Genomic DNA, 17,850 nt, shown 5'->3' on the forward strand with positions numbered 1-17,850 from the left:
TTAGGCGACAGGTGGAATCTTGGTCATGCTCTGGTTTCTCTTCAGAACGAACAAATCTTTCGCCTTTTATTAAAGATTTCTGTGGAGAGGAGCAAAACTGAGTTTTATCTCAATTTTTGCATGCCCCATATTATTGGGGTTTCTTTTATCAGTTTCTTGTTAGCTTTAATGTAAGTTTATTTGCATAACAATGACTATAAATGTCTGTTTCTTTTCAAGCAGAACTTTCTTGACCATTCTAATTGCTTGAAAGATCTGGGAGCACATGGAAAAGAGTACAAACCATGCTTATAGCAAGGGGAAGCCTGGTGAGAAATCTGCTTTCTTTCTTTCAAATTGGGTGCTCACTTTGCGCTGAATGAGGACTGCTGGCATGGCACTCAGGCGACAGGTGGAATCTTAGTCATACTCTGGTTTCTCTTCAAAACGAACAGATCTTTCGCCTTTTACTAAAGATTTCCGTGGAGAGGAGCAAAACTGAGTTTTATCTCAATTTTTGCATGCTCCGTCTTATTGGGGTTTCTTTTATCGGTTTAAAGATAGAACGAGTGTGCTTTAATGTAAGCTCATTTGCATAGAAATGACAGTAAATGTTTGTTTCTTTTCAAACAGAACTTTCTTGACTATACTAAATGCTTGAAAGATCTGGGAGCACATGGAAAAGAGTACAAACCATGTTTATAGCAAGGGGAAGCCTGGTGAGAAATCTGCTTTCTTTCTTTCAAATTGGGTGCTCACTTTGAGCTGAATGAGGACTGCTGGCATGGCACTCAGGCGACAGGTGGAATCTTGGTCATGTTCTGGTTTCTCTTCAGAACGAACAAATCTTTCGCCTTTTACTAAAGATTTCCGTGGAGAGGAGCAAAACTGAGTTTTATCTCAATTTTTGCATGCCCCATCTTATTGTGATTTTATTTTATCGGTTTAAAGATAGAACGAGTGTGCTTTAATGTAAGCTCATTTGCATAGAAATGACAGTAAATGTTTGTTTCTTTTCAAACAGTACTTTCTTGACCACACTAATTGCTTGAAAGATCTGGGAGCACATGGAAAAGAGTACAAACCATGTTTATAGCAAGGGGAAGCCTGGTGAGAAATCTGCTTTCTTTCTTTCAAATTGGGTGCTCACTTTGAGCTGAATGAGGATTGCTGGCATGGCACTCAGGCGACAGGTGGAATCTTGGTCATGCTCTGGTTTCTCTTCAAAACGAACAGATCTTTCGCCTTTTACTAAAGATTTCCGTGGAGAGGAGCAAAACTGAGTTTTATCTCAATTTTTGCATGCTCCGTCTTATTGGGGTTTCTTTTATCGGTTTAAAGATAGAACGAGTGTGCTTTAATGTAAGCTCATTTGCATAGAAATGACAGTAAATGTTTGTTTCTTTTCAAACAGAACTTTCTTGACTATACTAATTGCTTGAAAGATCTGGGAGCACATGGAAAAGAGTACAAACCATGTTTATAGCAAGGGGAAGCCTGGTGAGAAATCTGCTTTCTTTCTTTCAAATTGGGTGCTCACTTTGAGCTGAATGAGGACTGCTGGCATGGCACTCAGGCGACAGGTGGAATCTTGGTCATGTTCTGGTTTCTCTTCAGAACGAACAAATCTTTCGCCTTTTACTAAAGATTTCCGTGGAGAGGAGCAAAACTGAGTTTTATCTCAATTTTTGCATGCCCCATCTTATTGGGGTTTTATTTTATCGGTTTAAAGATAGAACGAGTGTGCTTTAATGTAAGCTCATTTGCATAGAAATGACAGTAAATGTTTGTTTCTTTTCAAACAGAACTTTCTTGACCACACTAATTGCTTGAAAGATCTGGGAGCACATGGAAAAGAGTACAAACCATGTTTATAGCAAGGGGAAGCCTGGTGAGAAATCTGCTTTCTTTCATTCAAATTGGGTGCTCACTTTCAGCTGAATGAGAACTGCTGGCATGGCACTCAGGCGACAGGTGGAATCTTGGTCATGCTCTGGTTTCTCTTCAGAACTAACAAATATTTCGCCTTTTATTAAAGATTTCCGTGGAGAGGAGCAAAACTGAGTTTTATCTCAATTTTTGCATGCCCCATATTATTGGGGTTTCTTTTATCAGTTTAAAGACAGAACGAGTGTGCTTTCTTGTTAGCTTTAATGTAAGTTTATTTGCATAACAATGACAGTAAATGTTGTTTCTTTTCAAACAGAACTTTCTTGACCATGCTACTTGCTTAAAGGTCTGGGAGCACATGGAAAACAGTACAAACCATGCAGTATCACAAGAGCCTTTATTTGATCTTTCATGAAGATAGAGCAGAATTGAGGACACGTCAACAATTTCTGCCGAAGGTGGTTCATCTTTCCACATGGTGCCTTTGGCCACTGACACCTTCGTTGAGTCAAAGTCTCTGGCTGTGGTCAGAACTTTGAAAATGTATGTCACCAGAACGGTTCAGATTAGGAAAACAGAGGCTCTGTTTGTCCTGTATGCTCCCAACAGGATTTGGTGTCCTGCTTCCATGCAGACCATTATGCGCTGGATCTGTGGTAAGATTCAGCATGCTCGTTCCACGGCAGGATTGCCGTTACTGAAGTAGGTGAAGACCCATTCTACTAGAAAGGTGGGTTCATCCTTGGCAGCTGGTCGGGGAGTCTCGACATTGCAACTTTGCCGAGCAGCTATTTAGTAAACACTTTTGCTAAGTTTTACAAGTTTGATACCTTGGCTGATGATAACCTTAAGTTGGGTCATTCGGTGCTGCAGAGTCGTACGCACTCTCCCACCCGTTCAAGAGCTTTGGTATAACCCCATGGTTCTTAATGTGACCCCAGCATCCTCTAGGTCGTATGAGAAAATAGGATTTTAATACCTACCGGTAAATCCTTTTCTCTTAGTCTGTAGAGGATGCTGGGCACCCGTCCCAGTCCATACTGTGTCTGCAGTTATTACTTGTGGTTATACACATGTTGTGTTATGGTTCTGGTCAGCTTTTTGCTGCAATTGTTCATGCCGTTGGCTTGTGTTCTGTTGAATGCCACGTTCTGCGGCATGTTTAAGGTGTGAGCTGGTAAGATGCTCACCTTAGTTTAACAATAAATCCTTTCCTCGAAATGTCCGTCTCCCTGGGCACAGTTCCTATAACTGGAGTCTGGAGGAGGGGCATAGAGGGAGGAGCCAGTTCACACCCTTTGAAAGTCTTAAAGTGCCCATGTCTCTTGCGGATCCCGTCTATACCCCATGGTTCTTAATGTGACCCCAGCATCCTCTACGGACTAAGAGAAAAGAATGCCCTTGCGCACTATCCTGACTTCTCCTCCCGTCTGCTTACTTTGTGCCTTCCAACGCACAATGCGAACTACAGGTGGTGCTGCAGGGCCCACACCCTTTTACTTGCCTTACAGAACAGCTCTGGAGCTGTTACAGTGCCCAGCTGCTGCAAGAAATCAGCTTGAATGCTTCAGGGGATGGGGCATGGCCAACATGAGCCCCACACCAAAGGAGGGTGGGGGTGTTTAATGTGAACTAGGGGTCATCCAAGCACTGCAAAAGGCCGCCATGCCCTGCATGCCCCTTTTCTCTTTTCATATGCAGATGAGGGTTCCAGTCAACTTTGGCCCACTGCTTGGATAACATCACCGTATGCAAATCCGTCTGCTGCAGACCTTCCCCCAGGAATGCTTGTACTAGTTGTTGCATATGGTGCTTCAGTATTAGGCAGCCTTCCGCCCTCCCATGTTCATCTGAAAAGATGTGGTCTCCCTGCAGTTGTTGTCCCCAGACGAGAGTTCCCTTGTGCTTCCTCAGTTGAATCTCCTTAACTTGACGGGGGAGGTGCTGCCCGAGCAGCCCTCCCCAGCCCTATCCCAACTCATATTTATTTTGCATATGAGATCTCTTGATCATGAAGATTGTTCTCACAGGGTGAGGTTCATCCATTATATTTTAAAATAGGAAGGTACGAATTACATATTTGAATTGCATCTATGTGCTGGATTCAAATGTCCCCCCCCCCCTTCCTTTCTCAATTGTGCCCGTCAGCAGCTATTCTAAGGTTGCTGCCAATGGGTGTGACACATTAATTTCTTCTGTGGGGTACACTGGACTCCACAAGGATTCACATTGGGGTGTAGAGTAGGATCTTGATCTGAGGCACCAACCGGCTCAAAGCTTTTGACTGTTCCCAAGAAGCTCAGTGCATTCTCCTCTATAACCCCGCTTCCATGAACAGGGAGCTCAGTTTGTAGTTGGTGCCTTCAGTAGCAGGCCAATTAACAGGGGCCTGCCTCAGGCAGCCTATTCTTAGCTATTAATTTTGACAAGAAAAGAAGAACTTGTTTTATGAGAATCTACAAGGGCTGCAGCAGGCTAGGTCTAATAGACATCTTTACTGCAGCTTCATCACTCCCAGCGGCGCTGTATACTCCCGTGCCCTGGTTGCTGGGTCACTGCAGCGGAGGCTCCGGTTTCATCCTAAGGTCAGTCACACACACACCACCCTTCCGGATCACGAGGCCGCTGCTGAAGGGGAGCGAGGCCGTAGGGGGTGGGCCGTGTGCGCACTGCGGTGGACACTGATTACTGGGCAGCCGCTCCACTAGCCACCAGGTACAGTTAAGGAGCACAGGTCTGGGGGTTTTTCTCCTATATTAACCCAATTTTGTACTGCCCGCAGCGCATTGTGATAGGTAATAGGGCCTGATTCAGGTTGGATTGCAATCACAATAAGCGATCCAACTGCAAAAATTGCTAAGAGCATACGCATGTGCCTGCATTTTCTGCGGCACCCCGCAGAGAATGTGATCGCCTCTGCCTGTCAATCGGGGCGGGGAAGGGGGGGAGAGGTGGGTCAGCAACACTCCATTTCCAAGTCAGGGATGGAGCGGTGCGGGGGCAAGGCTTCAAAATGGGGTCTGCAACGGAGGAGACACAGGGGGCGTGGTCACAGCGACTGTATGACATCACATTCAGCCGCTGTGATCACAAAAATGGTGGCGGCTTCCTGCGCGCACATACAGTCTGCACCAGCAGGAGCCTACACCATTTTTTATGATCACGCTGAACTGCAGTGCGACTGCAATTACAGCATGGTCAAGAAGGGAGGCGTCATGCTGGGTGGCCATGCCCTGTCACTTTGCAGGAGCCAGCACCGCTCACACACTAGTCCCCGGGTGCAGCCCCCAACCCCCGGGACACCCGGAGCAACAAAATGTAGATTCAGGCCACCAGGCCACGCCCCTACCTATGAAACCATGCCTCCTTTTTACCATTGCACTGCTTATCTGCGCGCACTGCATTACAATCTCCCTCGCCACCTCTCTGGGTGTCACCAGTGATAGTGACACCTCTGCCATGCTTGTAGCAGCTGGTCCTAAGATCTACGCCTCAAACCCTGAGTGTTTGCCCTTGTGACTTGTTGATCATCATAGCGAAGCAGATGCTTACAGAAAACTGCAGGGGCTTAGATTGAAAATAAAAAAATTGATAGGGTATAAGGTAGAGAGGAGCGGGTTCGGTTCTCCGAGAACCGAATTCCCCACGAACTCCACGTGGTTTACACTGGTCCGAGGCAGGCTCGGTTGTTCCCGCCTGACTCGGAAAACCTGAACAAGGGAAAATGTCATCATCCCGCTGTCGGATTCTCGCGAGATTCGGATTCCATATAAAGAGCTGCGCGTTGCTGCCATTTTTACTCGTGCATTGAAGAGAGAGCGGAGAGGACGTGGCTATGTTCTCTCAGTGGAAATCTCAATATCAGTGCTCAGTATCAGTGGTTACTTATTGCTGCTCAGTAATACTAGTAGTGTGTCTCTCCTGCTCAGTGTCAGTTCTCAGTAGTATCCTCATCAGTGCTCAGTATCACTGTTCATTGTCTTGTGCTGCATTGTGTTGCTCAGCATAATACAGTACATTACTAATAGTCCAGTGCTGCATCTTGCTGCTCAGTGTCAGTTCTAGTATCCTCATCAGTGCTCACTATCACTGCTCATTGCATTGTGGTGTTCTGTATACTACAATAACATAGTAATATAGTAACATAGTTTTTGAGGTTGAATAGAGGCAAATTGCCCATCGTGTTCAACCTGTTTTAAGTTGTGATGATTCTACATACTTGCTGAATAATGTTTTATGACTAGTTAGCTACTATAACTCATGTTACCCCCGGATTAACCATGTTGATATTTTAAGTATTATAACCTTGGATAGCTTTTTCATTCAGAAATGTATCCATTCCTTTTTTAAATCCAATTACAGAGTCCGCCATTACCACCTTCCCTGGCAGGGAATTCCACATCCTGATTGCCCTAACAGTGAAGAAACCTTTCCTCCATTGCGTTCTGAACTTTCCTCCAGTCGCAGCGAGTGACCACGTGTTCTTTTAATAAATAATTCCTCTGATAACTCTTTGTTATGTATCTTTACATATTTGAAGATATTAATAATATCTCCTCTTAGGCACCTCTTTTCTAGTGTATAAATATTCAGCCTAGTAAGTCTTTCCTTATAGTCCAGTACTTTAAGGCCTTTAATCAATTTAGTCTTCAGGATCTCTGACACTTCCATGAGCAGCAGAGTAGTGCAATGGAAGCATGCTGGGCCCATAACCCAGAGGTCGATTGATCGAAACTATCCTCTGCTATGTGCATTTTTTTTTTATAATTAAAGTAATCAAAAACTGGGATTGATATTTTGGCACTTTTATTTTTACTTAAAGTACAATAACTTTTATCATTTTAATTTGTTTTAATAGTATATTGACAGCATTGTTTTCTTTAAAAAATCCACTTAATTTTCTTTACCCTATTACTGAAATGGTAATTGACAAAAACAAACTACATTGTCACCAGAAGAGCAATGCAAAATGTACAAGTGATATATGAAAATCATCTTCCATCTTGAATTTCAATGATGCATTGGGACAACAATTTGTGAGAAACATCTTCACCCATAAAGAAAGATTTTCTTAATTCCTTACCTGTGTGCTGATTAGATATCACCTTGTTTTCACATTAAACAGACTTCCCCATGAGGAAGCAGCAAGGATGCAGTGACGTTTCCTGGTGTCAACCTGTATTATTTCAGTAGACATTGAAATGAGGATGCATCTTTGATGCCTTTCCAATGAAGCAAGTTTAATTCAGTAATAGGTGAAAAACCATTCCTACAAAGGTGTTAATCAGAGACTTGGCTTTGTGGACACTTTTCAGAGAGCAAATTTGTTAGCATAAACATAAAATCAGAAAATGAAGAGCTGTTTAATCACTCAATTGGACTTTTCTGCCAGCATAATTTTTTTTCTCTGCAACTCACTGCTAAATTGTGCTTCCTAGCTGTTTTTTTATAAAATCACTTAATCAAATCTAACTCTGATTACATCAGAGAAGGCCAGGTACCCTACACCATAAGGGGGGTTTTTGAAATTTTGACTTGTCTACTTAAAGATCACCAAAATCTGATTACAAGGTCAATTACATCCCTGGGTGGGATTGAACCACCAACCTTTTGGTTAATAGCCAAACATGCTAACCGATTGCGCCACAGAGACACCTTGCAAAAGTCAATACTGACAAAGGCTAATAAGCATTCATCTAGAACGTTTCCTAGAAAAACTTTAAAAAGTCAATAATCTGGAGAATTTTTGTAAGAAACACATTGGTACTTTCCCATGATGAGTGAGTGCTTCAGGATTTCTTGCACTTACATGGGCTATTAACCAAAAGGTTGGTGGTTCAATCCCACCCAGGGATGTAATTGACCTTGTCATCAGATTTTGGTGATCTTTAAGTAGACAAGTCAAAATTTCAAACCCCCTCTTATGGTGTAGGGTACCTGGCCTTCTCTGACGTAATCAGAGTTAGATTTAATTAAGTGATTTTATAAAAAAACAGCTAGGAAGCACAATTTAGCAGTGGGTTGCAGAGAAAAAAATAACATTTTAAACCTACCGGTAATTTTTTTTTCTCGTAGTCCGTAGAGGATGATGGGGACTCCGTAAGGACCATGGGGGATAGACGGGCTCCGCAGCAGACATGGGCACTTTAAGAAAGACTTTAGATCTGGGTGTGCACTGGCTCCTCCCTCTATGCCCCTCCTCCATACCTCAGTTAGAGAAACTGTGCCCAGAGGAGACGGACAGTACGAGGAAAGGATTTTTGTTAATCCAAGGTCAAGATTCATACCAGCCACACCAATCACACCGTATAACTTGTGATATACTACCCAGTTAACAGTATGAAAACAACATAGCATCAGTCCAAGACCGATGAAAACTAACATATAACCCTTATGTAAGCAATAACTATATACAAGTCTTGCAGAAGTAGACCGCACTTGGGACGGGCACCCAGCATCCTCTACGGACTACGAGAAAAAGATTTACCGGTAGGTTTAAAATCTTATTTTCTCTTACGTCCTAGAGGATGCTGGGGACTCCGTAAGGACCATGGGGATTATACCAAAGCTCCCAAACGGGCAGGAGAGTGCGGATGACTTTGCAGCACCGATTGAGCAAACAGGAGGTCCTCCTCAGCCAGGGTATCAAACTTATAGAACTTTGCAAAGGTGTTTGAACCAACTTTGACCCACTGCTTGGATGACATCACCATATGCAAATCCATCTGCGGCAGGCCTTCCCCCAGGAATGCTTGCACTAGTTGTTGCATTTGGTTTGTTGTTTGGGGGTGCTTCAGTATTAGGCAGCCTTCTGCCCTCCCATGTTCATCTGAAAATATGTGTTCTCCCTGCAGTTGTTGTCCCCAGATGAGAGTTCCCTTGTGCTGCCTCAGTTGAATCTCCTTTACTTGACAGAGATGTGCCTGAGCAGCGGCCCTCCCCAGCCCTATCCCAAATCATACTTATTTTGCATAGGAGATACCATGGTCATGAAGATTGTTCTCCCAGGGTTAGGTTAATTCATTGCATTCTGGGTATGCTGACCCCTGTGATTTCCCCAAATGTGGGAAACTCAACTGCATTATTTGTGGTAGTGGGGGACTGTGTTTGTGCTTTCCTCTGGTCAGCTCTGGTAAAAGTCAGATTTCTTTGTCTCAGATCTTCCTCTAGCCTTGTTCTTCTTTCGAGAGTTCCCTTGTGCTGCCTCAGTTGGATCTCCTTCACTTGACAGGGGGGTGCCCGAGCAGCGACCCTCCCCAGCTCTAGCCCAACTCCTACTTACCTGCCAGGTGAGATACTATGATCATGAAGATGCTTCTCCCAGGGCAAGGCTCACCCATTGCACTCTGGGTGTGCTGCCCCTGCGATTTCCCCAAATGTGGGAAACTTGACTGCATAATTTGTGTTTCCCCTGGTCGGCTCTCATATAATTCAGATCTCTTTGTCTCAGGTCTCTCTCCAGCCTAGTTTGCTGTCTGTTTCCACTTCTTTTTTCTTGAGCCCCTCCCTTCTATACCCTTGTGCACTATCCTGACTTCTCCCGTCTGCTTACTTTGTGCCTTCCAACGCACAATACAAACTACAGGTAGTGCTGCAGGGCCCACACCCTTTTACTTGCTTTACAGAGCAGCTCTGGAGCTGTTACAGTGCCCAGCTGCTGCAAGAAATCAGCTTGAATGCTTCAGGGGCTGGGGCATAGCCAACATGAGCCCCACACCGAAGGAGGGTGGAGGTGTTTAATGCGAACTAGGGGTCATCCAAGCGCCGCAAAAGGCCGCCATGCCCTGCACACCCCTTTATTCTTTTCATATGCAGACGAGGGTTGAAGCCAACTTTGACCCACTGCTTGGATGACATCACCATATTCAAATCCATCTGCTGCAGGCCTTCCCCCAGGAATGCTTGCACTAGTTGTTGCATTTGGTTTGTTGTTTGGGGGTGCTTCAGTATTAGGCAGCCTTCTGCCCTCCCATGTTCATCTGAAAATATGTGTTCTCCCTGCAGTTGTTGTCCCCAGATGAGAGTTCCCTTGTGCTGCCTCAGTTGAATCTCCTTTACTTGACAGAGATGTGCCTGAGCAGCGGCCCTCCCCAGCCCTATCCCAAATCATACTTATTTTGCATAGGAGATACCATGGTCATGAAGATTGTTCTCCCAGGGTTAGGTTCATTCATTGCATTCTGGGTATGCTGACCCCTGTGATTTCCCCAAATGTGGGAAACTCAACTGCATTATTTGTGGTAGTGGGGGACTGTGTTTGTGCTTTCCTCTGGTCAGCTCTGGTAAAAGTCAGATTTCTTTGTCTCAGATCTTCCTCTAGCCTTGTTCTTCTTTCGAGAGTTCCCTTGTGCTGCCTCAGTTGGATCTCCTTCACTTGACAGGGGGGTGCCCGAGCAGCGACCCTCCCCAGCTCTAGCCCAACTCCTACTTACCTGCCAGGTGAGATACTATGATCATGAAGATGCTTCTCCCAGGGCAAGGCTCACCCATTGCACTCTGGCTGTGCTGCCCCTGCGATTTCCCCAAATGTGGGAAACTTGACTGCATAATTTGTGTTTCCCCTGGTCGGCTCTCATATAATTCAGATCTCTTTGTCTCAGGTCTCTCTCCAGCCTAGTTTGCTGTCTGTTTCCACTTCTTTTTTCTTGAGCCCCTCCCTTCTATACCCTTGTGCACTATCCTGACTTCTCCCATCTGCTTACTTTGTGCCTTCCAACGCACAATGCAAACTACAGGTAGTGCTGCAGGGCCCACACCCTTTTACTTGCTTTACAGAGCAGCTCTGGAGCTGTTACAGTGCCCAGCTGCTGCAAGAAATCAGCTTGAATGCTTCAGGGGCTGGGGCATAGCCAACATGAGCCCCACACCGAAGGAGGGTGGAGGTGTTTAATGCGAACTAGGGGTCATCCAAGCGCCGCAAAAGGCCGCCATGCCCTGCACACCCCTTTTTTCTTTTCATATGCAGACGAGGGTTGAAGCCAACTTTGACCCACTGCTTGGATGACATCACCATATGCAAATCCATCTGCTGCAGGCCTTCCCCCAGGAATGCTTGCACTAGTAGTTGCATTTGGTTCGTTGTTTGGGGGTGCTTCAGTTTTAGGCAGCCTTCTGCCCTCCCATGTTCATCTGAAAATATGTGTTCTCCCTGCACTTGTTGTCCCCAGATGAGAGTTCCCTTGTGCTGCCTCAGTTGAATCTCCTTTACTTGACAGAGATGTGCCTGAGCAGCGGCCCTCCCCAGCCCTATCCCAAATCATACTTATTTTGCATAGGAGATACCTTGGTCATGAAGATTGTTCTCCCAGGGTGAGGTTCATTCATTGCATTCTGGGTATGCTGACCCCTGTGATTTCCCCAAATGTGGGAAACTCGACTGCATTATTTGTGGTAGTGGGGGACTGTGTTTGTGCTTTCCTCTGGTCAGCTCTGGTAAAAGTCAGATTTCTTTGTCTCAGATCTTCCTCTAGCCTTGTACTTCTTTCGAGAGTTCCCTTGTGCTGCCTCAGTTGGATCTCCTTCACTTGACAGGGGGTGCCCAAGCAGCAATCCTCCACAGCTCTAGCCCAACTCCTACTTACCTGCCAGGTGAGATACTATGATCTTCACTGTTAGGGCAATCAGGATGTGGAATTCCCTGCCAGGGAAGGTGGTAATGGCGGACTCTGTAATTGGATTTAAAAAAGGAATGGATACATTTCTGAATGAAAAAGCTATCCAAGGTTATAATACTTAAAATATCAACATGGTTAATCCGGGGGTAACATGAGTTGTAGTAGTTAACTAGTCATAAAACATTATTCAGCAAGTATGTAGAATCATCACAACTTAAAACAGGTTGAACACGATGGGCAATTTGCCTCTTTTCAACCTCAAAAACTATATTACTATATGTTACTATATTACTATGTTACTGTAGTATACAGAACACCACAATGTAATGAGCAGTGATAGTGAGCACTGATGAGGATACTAGAACTGACACTGAGCAGCAAGATGCAGCACTGGACTATTACTAATGTACTGTAGTATGCTGAGCACCACAATGCAGCACAAGACAATGAGCAGTGATACTGAGCACTGATGAGGATACTACTGAGAACTGACACTGAGCAGGAGAGACACACTACTAGTATTACTGAGCAGCAATAAGTAACCACTGATACTGAGCACTGATATTGAGATTTCCACTGAGAGAACATAGCCACGTCCTCTCCGCTCCCTCTTCAATGCACGAGTAAAAATGGCGGCAACGCGCAGCTCTTTATATGAAATCCGAATCTCGCGAGAATCCGACAGCGGGATGATGACATTTTCCCTTGTTCAGGTTTTCCGAGTCAGGCGGGAACAACCGAGCCTGCCTCGGACCAGTGTAAACCACGTGGAGTTCGTGGGGAATTCGGTTCTCGGAGAACCGAACCCGCTCCTCTCTACCTTATACCCATATATTTTTTTATTTTCAATCTAAGCCCCTGCAGTTTTCTGTAAGCATCTGCTTCGCTATGATGATCAACAAGTCACAAGGGCAAACACTCAGGGCTTGAGGCGTAGATCTTAGGACCAGCTGCTACAAGCATGGCAGAGGTGTCACTATCACTGGTGACACCCAGAGAGGTGGCGAAGGAGATTGTAATGCAGTGCGCGCAGATAAGCAGCGCAATGGTAAAAAGGAGGCATGGTTTCATAGGTAGGGGCGTGGCCTGGTGGCCTGAATCTACATTTTGTTGCTCCGGGTGTCCCGGGGGTTGGGGGCTGCACCCGGGGACTAGTGTGTGAGCGGTGCTGGCTCCTGCACAGTGACAGGACATGGCCACCCAGCATGACGCCTCCCTTCTTGACCAATCTGTAATTGCAGTCGCACTGCAGTTCAGCGTGATCATAAAAAATGGTGTAGCCTCCTGCTGGTGCAGACTGTATGTGCGCGCAGGAAGCCGCCACCATTTTTGTGATCACAGCGGCTGAATGTGATGTCATACAGCCGCTGTGACCACGCCCCCTGTGTCTCCTCCGTTGCAGACCCCATTTTGAAGCCTTGCCCCCGCACCGCTCCATCCCTGACTTGGAAATGGAGTGTTGCTGACCCCCCTCTCCCCCCCTGCCCCGATTGACAGGCAGAGGCGATCGCATTCTCTGCGGGGTGCCGCAGAAAATGCAGGCACATGCGTATGCTCTTAGCAATTTTTGCAGTTGGATCGCTTACTGTGATTGCAATCCAACCTGAATCAGGCCCTATTACCTATCACAATGCGCTGCGGGCAGTACAAAATTGGTTTAATATGGGAGAAAAAACCCCAGACCTGTGCTCCTTAACTGTACCTGGTGGCTCGTGGAGCGGCTGCCCAGTAATCAGTGTCCACGCCAGTGCGCACACGGTCCACCCCCTACGGCCACGCTCCCCTTCATCAGCGGCCTCGTGATCCGGAAGGGCGGTGCGTGTGTGACTGACCTTAGGAAGAAACCGGAGCCTCCGCTGCAGTGACCCAGCAACCAGGGCACGGGAGTATACAGCGCCGCTGGGAGTGATGAAGCTGCAGTAAAGATGTCTATTAGACCTAGCCTGCTGCAGCCCTTGTAGATTCTCATAAAAAAAGTTCTTATTTTCTTGTCAAAATTAATAGCTAAGAATAGGCTGCCTGAGGCAGGCCCCTGTTAAGTGGCCTGCTACTGAAGGCACCAACTACAAACTGAGCTCCCTGTTCATGGAAGCGGGGTTATAGAGGAGAATGCGCTGAGCATCTTGGGAACAGTCAAAAGCTTTGAGCCGGTTGGTGCCTCAGATCAAGATCCTACTCTACACCCCAATGTGAATCCTTGTGGAGTCCAGTGTACCCCACAGAAGAAATTAATGTGTCACACCCATTGGCAGCAACCTTAGAATAGCTGCTGACGGGCACAATTGAGAAAGGAAGGGGGGGGGGACATTTGAATCCAGCACATAGATGCAATTCAAATATGTAATTTGAACCTTCCTATTTTAAAATATAATGGATGAACTTCACCCTGTGATAACAATCTTCATGATATAGAGATCTCATATGCAAAATAAGTATGAGTTGGGATAGGGCTGGGGAGGGTGGCTGCTCGGGCAAGCCCCTCCCCCGTCAAGTTAAGGAGATTCAACTGAGGAAGCACAAGGGAACTCTCGTCTGGGGACAACAACTGCAGGGAGACCACATTTTTTCAGATGAACATGGGAGGGCGGAAGGCTGCCTAATACTGAAGCACCATCAAATATCAAACCATATGCAATAACTAGTACAAGCATTCCTGGGGGAAGGTCTGCAGGAGACGAATTTGCATACGGTGATGTCATCCAAGCAGTGGGCCAAAGTTGGCTGGAACCCTCATCTGCATATGAAAAGAGAAAAGGGTTATGCAGGGCATGGCGGCCTTTTGCGGCGCTTGGATGACCCCTAGTTCGCATTAAACACCTCCACCCTCCTTCGGTGTGGGGCTCATGTTGGCTATGCCCCAGCCCCTGAAGCATTCAAGCTGATTTCTTGCAGCAGCTGGGCACTGTAACAGCTCCAGAGCTGCTCTGTAAGGCAAATAAAAGGGTGTGGGCCCTGCAGCACTACCTGTAGTTCGCATTGTGCGTTGGAAGGCACAAAGTAAGCAGACGGGAGAAGTCAGGATAGTGCGCAAGGGCATAGAAGGGAGCGGCTCAAGAAAAGAGAAGTGGAAACAGACAGCAAACTAGGCTGGAGAGAGACCTGAGACAAAGAGATCTGAATTATACGAGAGCCGACCAGGGGAAACACAAATTATGCAGTCAAGTTTCCCATATTTGGGGAAATCGCAGGGGCAGCACACCCAGAGTGCAATGGTTGAGCCTTGCCCTGGGAGAAGCACCTTCAAGATCATAGTATCTCACCTGGCAGGTAAGTAGGAGTTGGGCTAGAGCTGGGGAGGGTCGCTGCTCGGGCACCCCCCTGTCAAGTGAAGGAGATCCAACTGAGGCAGCACAATGGAACTCTCGAAAGAAGAACAAGGCTAGAGGAAGATCTGAGACAAAGAAATCTGACTTTTACCAGAGCTGACCAGCGGAAAACACAAACACAGTCCCCAACTACCACAAATAATGCAGGCGAGTTTCCCACATTTGGGTAAATCACAGGGGTCAGCATACCCAGAATGCAATGAATGAACCTCACCCTGGGTGAACAATTTTCATGACCATGGTGTCTCCTATGCAAAATAAGTATGATTTGGGATAGGGCTGGGGAGGGCCGCTGCTCAGGCACATCTCTGTCAAGTAAAGGAGATTCAACTGAGGCAGCACAAGGGAACTCTCATATGGGGACAACAACTGCAGGGAGAACACATATTTTCAGATGAACATGGGAGGGCAGAAGGCTGCCTAATACTGAAGCACCCCCAAACAACAAACCAAATGCAACAACTAGTGCAAGCATTCCTGGGGGAAGGCCTGCAGCAGATGGATTTGCATATGGTGATGTTATCCAAGCAGTGGGTCAAAGTTGGCTTCAACCCTCATCTGCATATGAAAAGAGAAAAGGGGCGTGCAGGGCATGGCGGCCTTTTGCGGTGCTTGGATGACCCCTAGATCGCATTAAACACCCCCACCCTCCTTTGGTGTGGGGCTCATGTTGGCCATGCCCCATCCCATGAAGCATTCAAGTTGATTTCTTGCAGCAGCTGGGCACTGTAACAGCTCCAGAGCTGCTCTGTAAGGCAAGTAAAAGGGTGTGGGCCCTGCAGCACTACCTGTAGTTTGCATTGTGCATTGGAAGGCACAAAGTAAGCAGACGGGAGGAGAAGTCAGGATAGTGCACAAGGGTATAGAAGGGAGGGGCTCAAGAAAAAAGAAGTGGAAACAGAGAGCAAACTAGGCTGGAGAGAGACCTGAGACAAAGAGATCTGAATTATACGAGAGCCGACCAGAGGAAACACAAATTATGCAGTCAAGTGTCCCACATTTGGGGAAATCGTAGGAGCAGCACACCCAGTGTGCAATGGGTGAGCCTTGCCCTGGGAGAAGCACCTTCCTGATTATAGTATCTCACCTGGGTGTGCTGCCCCTGCGATTTCCCCAAATGTGGGAAACTTGACTGCATAATTTGTGTTTCCCCTGGTCGGCTCTCATATAATTCAGATCTCTTTGTCTCAGGTCTCTCTCCAGCCTAGTTTGCTGTCTGTTTCCACTTCTTTTTTCTTGAGCCCCTCCCTTCTATACCCTTGTGGAATATCCTGACTTCTCCTCCTGTCTGCTTACTTTGTGCCTTCCAATGCACAATGCAAACTACAGGTAGTGCTGCAGGGCCCACACCCTTTTACTTGCCTTACAGAGCAGCTCTGAAGCTGTTACAGTGCCAAGCTGCTGCAAGAAATCAGCTTGAATGCTTCAGGGGCTGGGGCATGGCCAACATGAGCCCCACACCGAAGGAGGGTGGGGGTGTTTAATGCGAACTAAGGGTCATCCAAGCGCCGCAAAAGGCCGCCATGCCCTGCATACCCCTTTTCTCTTTTCATATGCAGATGAGGGTTCCAGCCAACTTTGGCCCACTGCTTGGATGACATCACTATATGCATATCCGTCTTCTGCAGACCTTCCCCCAGGAATGCTTGTACTAGTTGTTGCATTTGGTTTGTTGTTTGGGGGTGCTTCAGTATTAGGCAGCCTTCTGCCCTCCCATGTTCATCTGAAAATATGTGTTCTCACTGCAGTTGTTGTCCCCAGATGAGAGTTCCCTTGTGCTGCCTCAGTTGAATCTCCTTTACTCTAAAACTTGTAAAACTTAGCAAAAGTGTTTACTAAATAGCTGCTCGGCAAAGTTGCAATGCCGAGACTCCCCGACCAGCTGCCCAGGATGAACCCACCTTTCTAGTAGAATGGGTCTTCACCTAATTCAGTAACGGCAATCCTGCCGTGGAATGAGCATGCTGAATCTTACCACAGATCCAGCGCATAATTGTCTACATGGAAGCAGGACACCCAATCCTGTTGGGAGCATACAGGACAAACAGAGCCTCTGTTTTCCTAATCTGAACCGTTCTGGTGACATAAATTTTCAAAGTTCTGACCACAGCCAGAGACTTTGACTCAACGAAGGTGTCAGTGGCCAAAGGCACCATGTGGAAAGATGAACCACCTTCGGCAGAAATAGTTGACGTGTCCTCAATTCTGCTCTATCTTCATGAAATATCAAATAAAGGCTCTTGTGATACTGCATGGTTTGTACTGTTTTCCATGTGCTCCCAGATCTTTCAAGCAAGAAGCATGGTCAAGAAAGTTCTGTTTGAAAAGAAACAACATTTACTGTCATTGTTATAGAATTTGGGAGAAAAAACAAGAAGAAATCTGCACTGTTGACGCACTGGACAGAATGAATGAATCATAAAATATAACCTTTATTAAGTATGTATTAAAATTGGATAAATATTAATATTATTATCCCAAACTGCAGTGAAACATAAAGGTTAAAATCACAGAACTAACATACATGTGCATAAGAAGAATAAAGAGATGTGAAAAAAAGGTTTAAAAAGCGTGTCCGTGTGTGATTATTTTTGAAGGCACAACCCTGGCGGGGTTGTTTATATAGATATATATGTTGCTAATAATCACTTTCTAGCGTAATGTTATTAAATAGCTGTTAGTATCTATGTCGTCAGGTACCACTGGGTCGTATCCTATATACTCCTGTGGGAAACTTGACTGCATAATTTGTGTTTCCCCTGGTCGGCTCTCGTATAATTCAGATCTCTTTGTCTCAGGTCTCTCTCCAGCCTAGTTTGCTGTCTGTTTCCACTTCTCTTTTCTTGAGCCGCTGCCTTCTATGCCCTTGTGCACTCTCCAGACTTCTCCTGTCTGCTTACTTTGTGCCTTCCAACGCACAATGCAAACTACAGGTAGTGCTGCAGGGCCCACACCCTTTTACTTGCCTTACAGAGCAGCTCTGGAGCTGTTACAGTGCCCAGCTGCAGCAAGAAATCAGCTTGAATGCTCCAGGGGCTGGG

At 46.2% G+C, this 17,850-nt stretch overlaps 12 non-coding genes and 2 pseudogenes across 12 annotated transcripts; 11 read left to right on the forward strand and 3 right to left on the reverse strand.

The window, feature by feature from the left end:
• The first annotated feature begins 25 nt into the window (after window positions 1-25).
• Window positions 26-141, forward strand: LOC135018053 (U5 spliceosomal RNA). Its single transcript, XR_010215812.1, has one exon. It is a non-coding gene; the product is annotated as a U5 spliceosomal RNA (small nuclear RNA).
• A 264-nt stretch (window positions 142-405) lies between these two features.
• LOC135018018 (U5 spliceosomal RNA) lies at window positions 406-521 on the forward strand. Its single transcript, XR_010215776.1, has one exon. It is a non-coding gene; the product is annotated as a U5 spliceosomal RNA (small nuclear RNA).
• Window positions 522-795: 274 nt separating this feature from the next.
• Window positions 796-911, forward strand: LOC135018047 (U5 spliceosomal RNA). The gene has a single exon (XR_010215805.1). It is a non-coding gene; the product is annotated as a U5 spliceosomal RNA (small nuclear RNA).
• Window positions 912-1,186: 275 nt separating this feature from the next.
• Window positions 1,187-1,302, forward strand: LOC135018042 (U5 spliceosomal RNA). Its single transcript, XR_010215799.1, has one exon. It is a non-coding gene; the product is annotated as a U5 spliceosomal RNA (small nuclear RNA).
• Window positions 1,303-1,576: 274 nt separating this feature from the next.
• LOC135018006 (U5 spliceosomal RNA) lies at window positions 1,577-1,692 on the forward strand. Its single transcript, XR_010215764.1, has one exon. It is a non-coding gene; the product is annotated as a U5 spliceosomal RNA (small nuclear RNA).
• A 275-nt stretch (window positions 1,693-1,967) lies between these two features.
• Window positions 1,968-2,083, forward strand: LOC135018070 (U5 spliceosomal RNA). Its single transcript, XR_010215829.1, has one exon. It is a non-coding gene; the product is annotated as a U5 spliceosomal RNA (small nuclear RNA).
• Window positions 2,084-8,827: 6,744 nt separating this feature from the next.
• On the forward strand, window positions 8,828-8,991 carry LOC135018001 (U1 spliceosomal RNA). The gene has a single exon (XR_010215760.1). It is a non-coding gene; the product is annotated as a U1 spliceosomal RNA (small nuclear RNA).
• Window positions 8,992-9,143: 152 nt separating this feature from the next.
• LOC135017871 (U1 spliceosomal RNA) lies at window positions 9,144-9,285 on the forward strand (annotated as a pseudogene).
• A 692-nt stretch (window positions 9,286-9,977) lies between these two features.
• On the forward strand, window positions 9,978-10,141 carry LOC135017945 (U1 spliceosomal RNA). Its single transcript, XR_010215719.1, has one exon. It is a non-coding gene; the product is annotated as a U1 spliceosomal RNA (small nuclear RNA).
• A 152-nt stretch (window positions 10,142-10,293) lies between these two features.
• Window positions 10,294-10,435, forward strand: LOC135017928 (U1 spliceosomal RNA; annotated as a pseudogene).
• Window positions 10,436-11,127: 692 nt separating this feature from the next.
• LOC135017691 (U1 spliceosomal RNA) lies at window positions 11,128-11,291 on the forward strand. Its single transcript, XR_010215485.1, has one exon. It is a non-coding gene; the product is annotated as a U1 spliceosomal RNA (small nuclear RNA).
• Window positions 11,292-14,595: 3,304 nt separating this feature from the next.
• LOC135017948 (U1 spliceosomal RNA) lies at window positions 14,596-14,758 on the reverse strand. Its single transcript, XR_010215722.1, has one exon. It is a non-coding gene; the product is annotated as a U1 spliceosomal RNA (small nuclear RNA).
• A 152-nt stretch (window positions 14,759-14,910) lies between these two features.
• Window positions 14,911-15,074, reverse strand: LOC135017804 (U1 spliceosomal RNA). Its single transcript, XR_010215593.1, has one exon. It is a non-coding gene; the product is annotated as a U1 spliceosomal RNA (small nuclear RNA).
• A 674-nt stretch (window positions 15,075-15,748) lies between these two features.
• On the reverse strand, window positions 15,749-15,904 carry LOC135017996 (U1 spliceosomal RNA). Its single transcript, XR_010215755.1, has one exon. It is a non-coding gene; the product is annotated as a U1 spliceosomal RNA (small nuclear RNA).
• Between the last annotated feature and the right edge of the window lie 1,946 nt (window positions 15,905-17,850).

The sequence above is a fragment of the Pseudophryne corroboree genome, unplaced genomic scaffold (genome assembly GCF_028390025.1).
Source record: "Pseudophryne corroboree isolate aPseCor3 unplaced genomic scaffold, aPseCor3.hap2 scaffold_320, whole genome shotgun sequence".
NCBI classification, from domain to species: Eukaryota; Metazoa; Chordata; class Amphibia; order Anura; family Myobatrachidae; genus Pseudophryne; species Pseudophryne corroboree.